Source organism: Populus euphratica, unplaced genomic scaffold (assembly GCF_000495115.2).
Source record: "Populus euphratica unplaced genomic scaffold, PopEup_1.0 scaffold3701.1, whole genome shotgun sequence".
NCBI classification, from domain to species: domain Eukaryota; kingdom Viridiplantae; phylum Streptophyta; class Magnoliopsida; order Malpighiales; family Salicaceae; genus Populus; species Populus euphratica.
In genome coordinates this window covers 3,015-9,933 of record NW_011503534.1, presented here as the reverse complement: position 1 = coordinate 9,933, position 6,919 = coordinate 3,015, and the positions used below count along the sequence as shown (strand labels likewise).

The following is a 6,919-nucleotide window of genomic DNA, read 5'->3' as shown; positions in this document are numbered from 1 at the left end:
ATACAAAAGGAGAGATGAGAGAGAGAAAAGTTGTGTGAGAGGGAGAGAATATGTGGGAAGGAGAAATGTAAAGAGAGAGAGAATAAGAGGTAGGGCTAGCTGTTTGGGCATGGCCTAAACAACCACATTATTTTAATTATGATTCATTATAAATGTTTGGAAGATTTTGACCAAAAAATAAGAGAAAAAATAATTACTATATAAACATTACCTTTTTGGTTATAAGCGCATGAAAATGTTACATTTGACTTTCATTTATATGCCTGTATAAGAGTTCTTTTCTTAACTTTTGTTAATGTTTCTACTAGAGGAGAAGAATTTAATTATCTTGCTTGTTAATTAAAATAATCTAAGTAATAAAAATGAGTATAAAGGTAAATATTGCATATGCATTTGTGAACTTATTTTAGAGAGAAGCGACCCATATCGAGTTAGGAGAAGGATCCCTCATTCTTTTTTAAAAGAAGTGGTCACAAATACTTAATAAATTTTAATAAAGACATGGAAACATTGCCATGAAGATTCTTTATGGAGGAATGTAGATTTTTTGTAAGAGATATGGAGATTTTAATGGTGACATTTAGTTAAGGACTTGAAGATTTTTATGGAGATAATTTATTAAAAATATAGGGAAACATTGATGTTTTTTATTTAAAAAATTCAAGAGATAGTGGAAATATAAATTTTGAAAATTATATGATCTCATTTAGTGTATCATAGGGATTTTGATGTTGTATCTCATTTATCACAAATTATTAAAAGTATCATTTATTCATCAATATTTTTATTTCTTTTCTTAAGACATTATGTTCCTTAATTTCATGATTGTGGTTATAGTAAAAGTGACAAAATTTGTTGAGATTCTCTATATTTAAGCCACTCTTTATTAGAGAAGGATATCACACAAAATCTTTTCCCTAGATAACAACAAACACCTCAACATATGTAGTGACAAAAGGTGTGGTAAGGAACTTAGGACATGTCAAGTAATCATAAATAGATCCCTTCGTGCTCCTTTTAAATAATGTCTTGGTAAGAGATTGATAGTATTGTGGAGATTTTATTCTTTAAAAAAAAAGGTGTCTTTACTAGTAACATTTATTTTTTATACTCGAATACGGTTCTTCATTGTTTATTTTATATTGAAAAGAGTCATTTAAGGGAGTGTACATAAGCATGTCTATAATTAATAGCTATAGACTCTACTAATCAGAGCCTTAGTGATAATTAGTTTATGTAGATCTTCCATATTTAGCATTTTCTCATTGAATTTTTTGATATAAGCTTTAATGCTTTTATCTTCTTGTTAGGTGATGATAAAAAGCTTATTTGTGCTCTTTTTAACTGAAAATCTAGTTAAAATAAGAGATAAGCTTAATATAAAGATTGTAAAATCAAGAATGGAGTTAGGTTCATGATTATGATATCATACCTTAATATATCCATGAAAAGTTATATGAAAGATTTTGCACATAGCATCATTTTTGTATGCTATGTATTCTAGGATGTTTATAATATATTGTATGTGTTACCTAAGATCTATACGGCTATTACAGTTATATAAATTAACCTTCATGGTAACATAGTTTTTTTAGAGATGAATGTATAGTATTTTATGATAAAGTGGAGAGTTTCTCACCTGATGAGAATGATATTTGTTCTTAAAGGTCATACAATCATTGGCTTTATTTCATATTTATGGTTCTTCAACATGCAAACTAAAGTTAAAGGAGGATTGATAGAGATACTTATATTTGTGGCTAGGATCTACTAAGGAGTGCCTTTATAGTAAGAGTAACTTTTTCTTATAATTGAAGTATTTTGTTTACTCTTTATCGCATTTTATCATGTTCTTTTATGGAACCAAAGTTATCTCTATATATATTGTGCATATAACAAAGTTTTATGTTGCATTTCCTGTTGATAAAATATTAGAGTATAAACCTATTCTTTTATGACTAAAACAATATTGTTGAGCACTTATACCTGATGAGTGAATTGATGGAAATTTGAAGGGGATGAAGTTTCTATGGTGGAGAGATCAATCATTTTTCCTTGTCTTAGAGTTTCTCTATCATGAAAAGAATAGATGAGAAGTAAAAGAGAATGAACTAGCTTTTATTTAGTTTCTCATACTCAATACTATTAATAGAGTCGTGAAAAAAATTCAGATAGAAATTGAGTTTTTCATAACTCCATCCTTAGGCTAGTTTATAACTGGTCTATTAGCTTTTATCTCTACCCTGGCCATGTCCCCCAAAAAACAAGTCCTTAGTAGATACATGAGACACTCTGACATTTAAGTTAGTAAATATAAAAGATAAAAATAATATAATAAAAGGAATAGGGAATAAGAAGAATTTCTTAAGATTTTGTCTATAAACTCTATAAGTTTTTGTACTTGTGTGAGCATGTATATCTAGGTATGGAGCTTAGGTCTAGCTTGAGTTTTTATAGACTAGTATTGGTCTCTTACTTTTTAAGGTCTTTATTCAATCTTACTTCTCTTTAATGGTGAGGGCTTGGGGTATTTATATACTTGCTATGTGGGCTCACCTTAATGGCTAGTGAAGAAAACGATGGCACACCATGAGCATTTATTATTAAGGTTGATGCTTGTGATGCTAATTGTGAAAAAGTTAGTGTTATTGGTGGTAGAAAACATTATAGAATTGTAGTGTTGCTCTATATAAAAAAAAAAAAAAGAAGTTATGTAAACTGCATAGAAAAATATGGTGGTGCTTATATTTTGACTATTGACTAGAAATGGGTGTCAAACTTTTATAATAATTGTACTTTATAAAGAGTTGACTAGTATTAAAACTAAAAAAATAGAGGTGTGTGCTAGTAGAGAGAAAGAGAGAGCAAGAGAGAGAAATGTGTGTAAGAGGGAGAAAATATAGAGAGAAAGAGAAAAAAAATTCAGATCAGTTGTTTGGGCTTTTAATAATTGAATATGCATGACAAGAAAACTAATTTATTTATTTTCATTTTAAATAGAATTATAAATTTATACATTGATTACTACTTGTAAATTTTGAGTTTTCATTATCTTCAAAATACCATAACTCTTGTGCTTATAGACTTTGATAAATAATTTTTTCATTGATTACAACTTAACCCTATCCGTAATAAATATCTCAACTGTATTTTTAGGTTTTCGAGTCTCTTATATCCTTAATCTCTACAATTTCAAATTTTTCATAAGGTTTCAACAACTTTGGAATTTTTGCAAGGATTTATTCAAGTAGTGATTTTCACTACTATATATGTCGATCTATTTTTCTTGATGAGATATCATGTTTTATATAAATATAAAATAAAGTTTTTTGTATTTTTAAAAGGTAATTGTAATTACATAATTTACCAGTCATCTTATCTATAGCTAGAATTTTGAAATTTGGAGCAAATACAAGCTATGTGTTGGTGGTTCTTGTCTAGAAAGTTTTTTCTTTTCCTTTTATTTTTTTTATCATTAAATAATTAAAATGAACCAGTTCATACAAAAATCTTATGAATCATTCATTATTTGTTTTGATTTACATTTATTAAATATTTTTTTATCTAAATAATTGAATTATTGCTCGTTTGATTTATACCTTACATTAAATTTTGTTAATATAAAAAGCACTTGAACATCATATGCACAATAAAAAAAGATCAAAGTAATTTTAACTTGAGACTCTGTATTATTGTAAGCTTATATTATGATATTAATCTATATGAACTTATTATTATTATTATTTTCATTAATTTTTTTCACTTTTATATTATTTGATCTTTCTATTTTTATAAAATTTATATGTAGCTAAATTCCTTATGAGTTGAGTTTAAAGATAAATCTCTACCTATAAATCAAGGCCAATGGGGTTTCTTAAAGTCCTTATACCTCATTGCTAGTTGATATATACTAATTGATATCATTTTAAGTGTGTCCAAGTACACTACTTTACTACACCTGACTAAATTCCCCTCTTAATATATGTAATTTTTTATGGGCATAACAACCCCACTTTAGTTACTTATTATTAAGCTCATGAAATATCATATATAATTCAATAAAAGAAAACTTTAATATACCGTTTTGTTTAGGTGTTAATAAATTAATTTTGATTTTAATGCTTAGTGTTGTAACTTAGTAACTTGATTTTTTATTTGAATATCATGGTTATGCAACAACTTTATTAGTAGATCTTATTGTACAAGTCTCACTCTAATTGACCAATGAAGACCATTTTATGTGTTATTTCATGGTTTTAGATGAGTGGTAATGGGAAAGTCATGCTTAATCTTCAATTATAATGGAGGGAATCCCAAGAATCCAAACCCATTTATATTCATATGCACTTTAATACTTATATTTGTTTTAAATATTTGAGACACAATCAACATAGAAATCAAGTGAAATATTATTTTTAATAAAATAATTTTTTTTCTTCCAAGATAATTCTTGTGGAGTGACCTCAATACTCTTGAGTTTATTATGCTTAACAATGATAAATTAATGACTCCAAACCTATGTTTGAGATTGCATATTAAATTGTACTACACTTAGAAATATAACATTAGAATTAAAGGTAAACCATTTGTATTTTGGTTACTAGATGAATTGATTGAAATAGTTAAAGTAGATGATAGGTTACCATATAGATACATTAAATAATTAAAGTAGATGAAAAATCATTTATGATCAATTTAGAAATGGTAGATACATGGTTGTTTAGTAATAATATAGGCCATCTTAATTCATTAGCATATATAATATGTGTCATCCTATTAACATTTTGGTAACAAGAAAATAATATGCATAGGGTGGCTAATAGCAAACTTTATTTGGCCAAATAACTTTTAATTGGAAGGTATTGGCCAAAAATTTGAAATAAAGGAATAAAACAGTCATTATAATTTAGTTATATGTTTTAATAATTTTATTTAAGCCTATTAGAACAAAATTTCTTTAATATAACTAGATCAACATTTACTTGATATGACAAGTATTCCTCAAGTGCCATAAAAAATGGATGATGTACATGCATTAATTGAAGTTAACTTGAGGTTTGAAGACAAGTTTAGACTAACTTTTATATGTGCAAGTATACGGAAAGAATTTTAAAAGGATTTGGTATCATTGCTACACATTTATAAAGATTGTGTTGCTTGGAATTAAAATGAAATGTCTAGTTTACATAGACACTTGGTTGAAAATCCTTTGCAAATCAAGCCTGGTTCAAGTCACATAAAAATAGTCCTAGAGATAATTAATCATGTGAAAACCTCCATGATGAATAGTCCTAGAGATAATTAATCATGTGAAAGAGAAAAATGAAGGGCTCTTAAAAATTAAATTTTTTAAGCTAATTAGATATGATAAATGATTATCTAACATAGTGTGAAAATATAAATTTAAGGATATATATAGCTTTTAGAAATATAAATATTATAACTTTAAAGATGAATATCTAATGTCATTGGCTAATATGTTAATTAACACTACACTTATCAATGAAATATATGTTGCAACTTAATGAACAACCACTCTAGTTATAACTATATTTTTATTGTCGAGAAAGATGTGTCAAAATCTATTTTTAGATATTATGATTCACTAGGAATGTTTGAGTGGGTGATAATGTCTTTTAGTTTAAATAGTGTGGGTGCTACTTATGAAAGAGTAACGAATTTGATTTTTCATATTATGATCAGTCATAATGTGAAAATATATATTGATGGTATCATGTTAAAATCAAAGTCTAGATCTATTCACATGAACGAGCTACAATAAATCATATAACTATTATAAATGCTCCATATACGTAATTTTAATTCCTTCAATCTATTCATTTTAATTTTTTTAGTATCATTACTTTCTTTCATTTATTTACTTGCTTTCTTTTACAACTTTGTTTTATTACTTTATTTAATTTTTTATATCTTTTAATTTTATGCGATTCTCTTTATCTTCTTAGTTCTCTTTCACATGTGGTTCTTCTTGAAGCGGATACTCTTTTCCTAAGGTAGAAGGTCTTGAGGTCTTGTATTTTCACACTCTGCTTGGTTTTATAAGGCCATTACCTCTCTCTATCAATAATTAAGTCCCACAGTATAGTTTCTCCTTATTAAAAGAAAAAAATGACCAGCAGGGTAGTATAATTAGTTAAATAAGTATTAACTGGTCAAATCTCAGGTCAAATAGATAAATAGAACTAAATTAAAAAAGAAAAAGAAAAAGAAAAAGACTTCATATCAATATATGAGAGCTAATTTAGGAATACCTTCCAGCCATTTATAAGGGCTACATATGCTTTGCTTTTTATGCATTGTTGACTTCCATACATCCGATGATTAGATTTCAGGATTTTGGCGCCAAAAGCAGTTGAAAGGTGGAATGATAAGTTGCTTGAGCGAAAAAGAAAGTCACGCCCAGTGGGACTCGAACCCACAATCGCTTGATTAGAAGTCAAGCGCCTTATCCATTAGGCCATGGGCGCTGCACGCAACCGCCTCTCACTAATTAATAAATGAATTAAAACTCACCTTCCTCGTCTTTCTTTATTAAAATAATAAATTATAGATTAAATGATAGAGTGAAAAGGTATATTTAGCATCACTATTTGCCACAAGTAACCCTGTCGAAAAATTATATCATCTAAATATATTTTCTTTGTCATAGATCCCTTAAATTATTAAAAAAAAGTTATAATAATACAAGTGAAAAATTATAAATCATTTACATTCTTATTATTTCTCACTCAAATAATTTACCAATAATATTGTGAAATCATGTAATGCAAATTTATAATATTTTCTTAAAAAATAAAAAAGATATTATGAATCCAAATTGAGCATATGTCAACATTTTAATATATATTGTATATAGGAGTTTTAGAATTATTTATATTAAAAATTATTCTCACTTTCA

The 6,919-nt window shown here is 27.0% G+C and overlaps 1 non-coding gene across 1 annotated transcript; it reads right to left on the bottom strand.

Moving 5' to 3' along the window:
- Nucleotides 1-6,415: 6,415 nt before the first annotated feature.
- Nucleotides 6,416-6,488, bottom strand: TRNAR-UCU (transfer RNA arginine (anticodon UCU)). The gene has a single exon. It is a non-coding gene; the product is annotated as a tRNA-Arg (tRNA).
- Nucleotides 6,489-6,919: the final 431 nt, after the last annotated feature.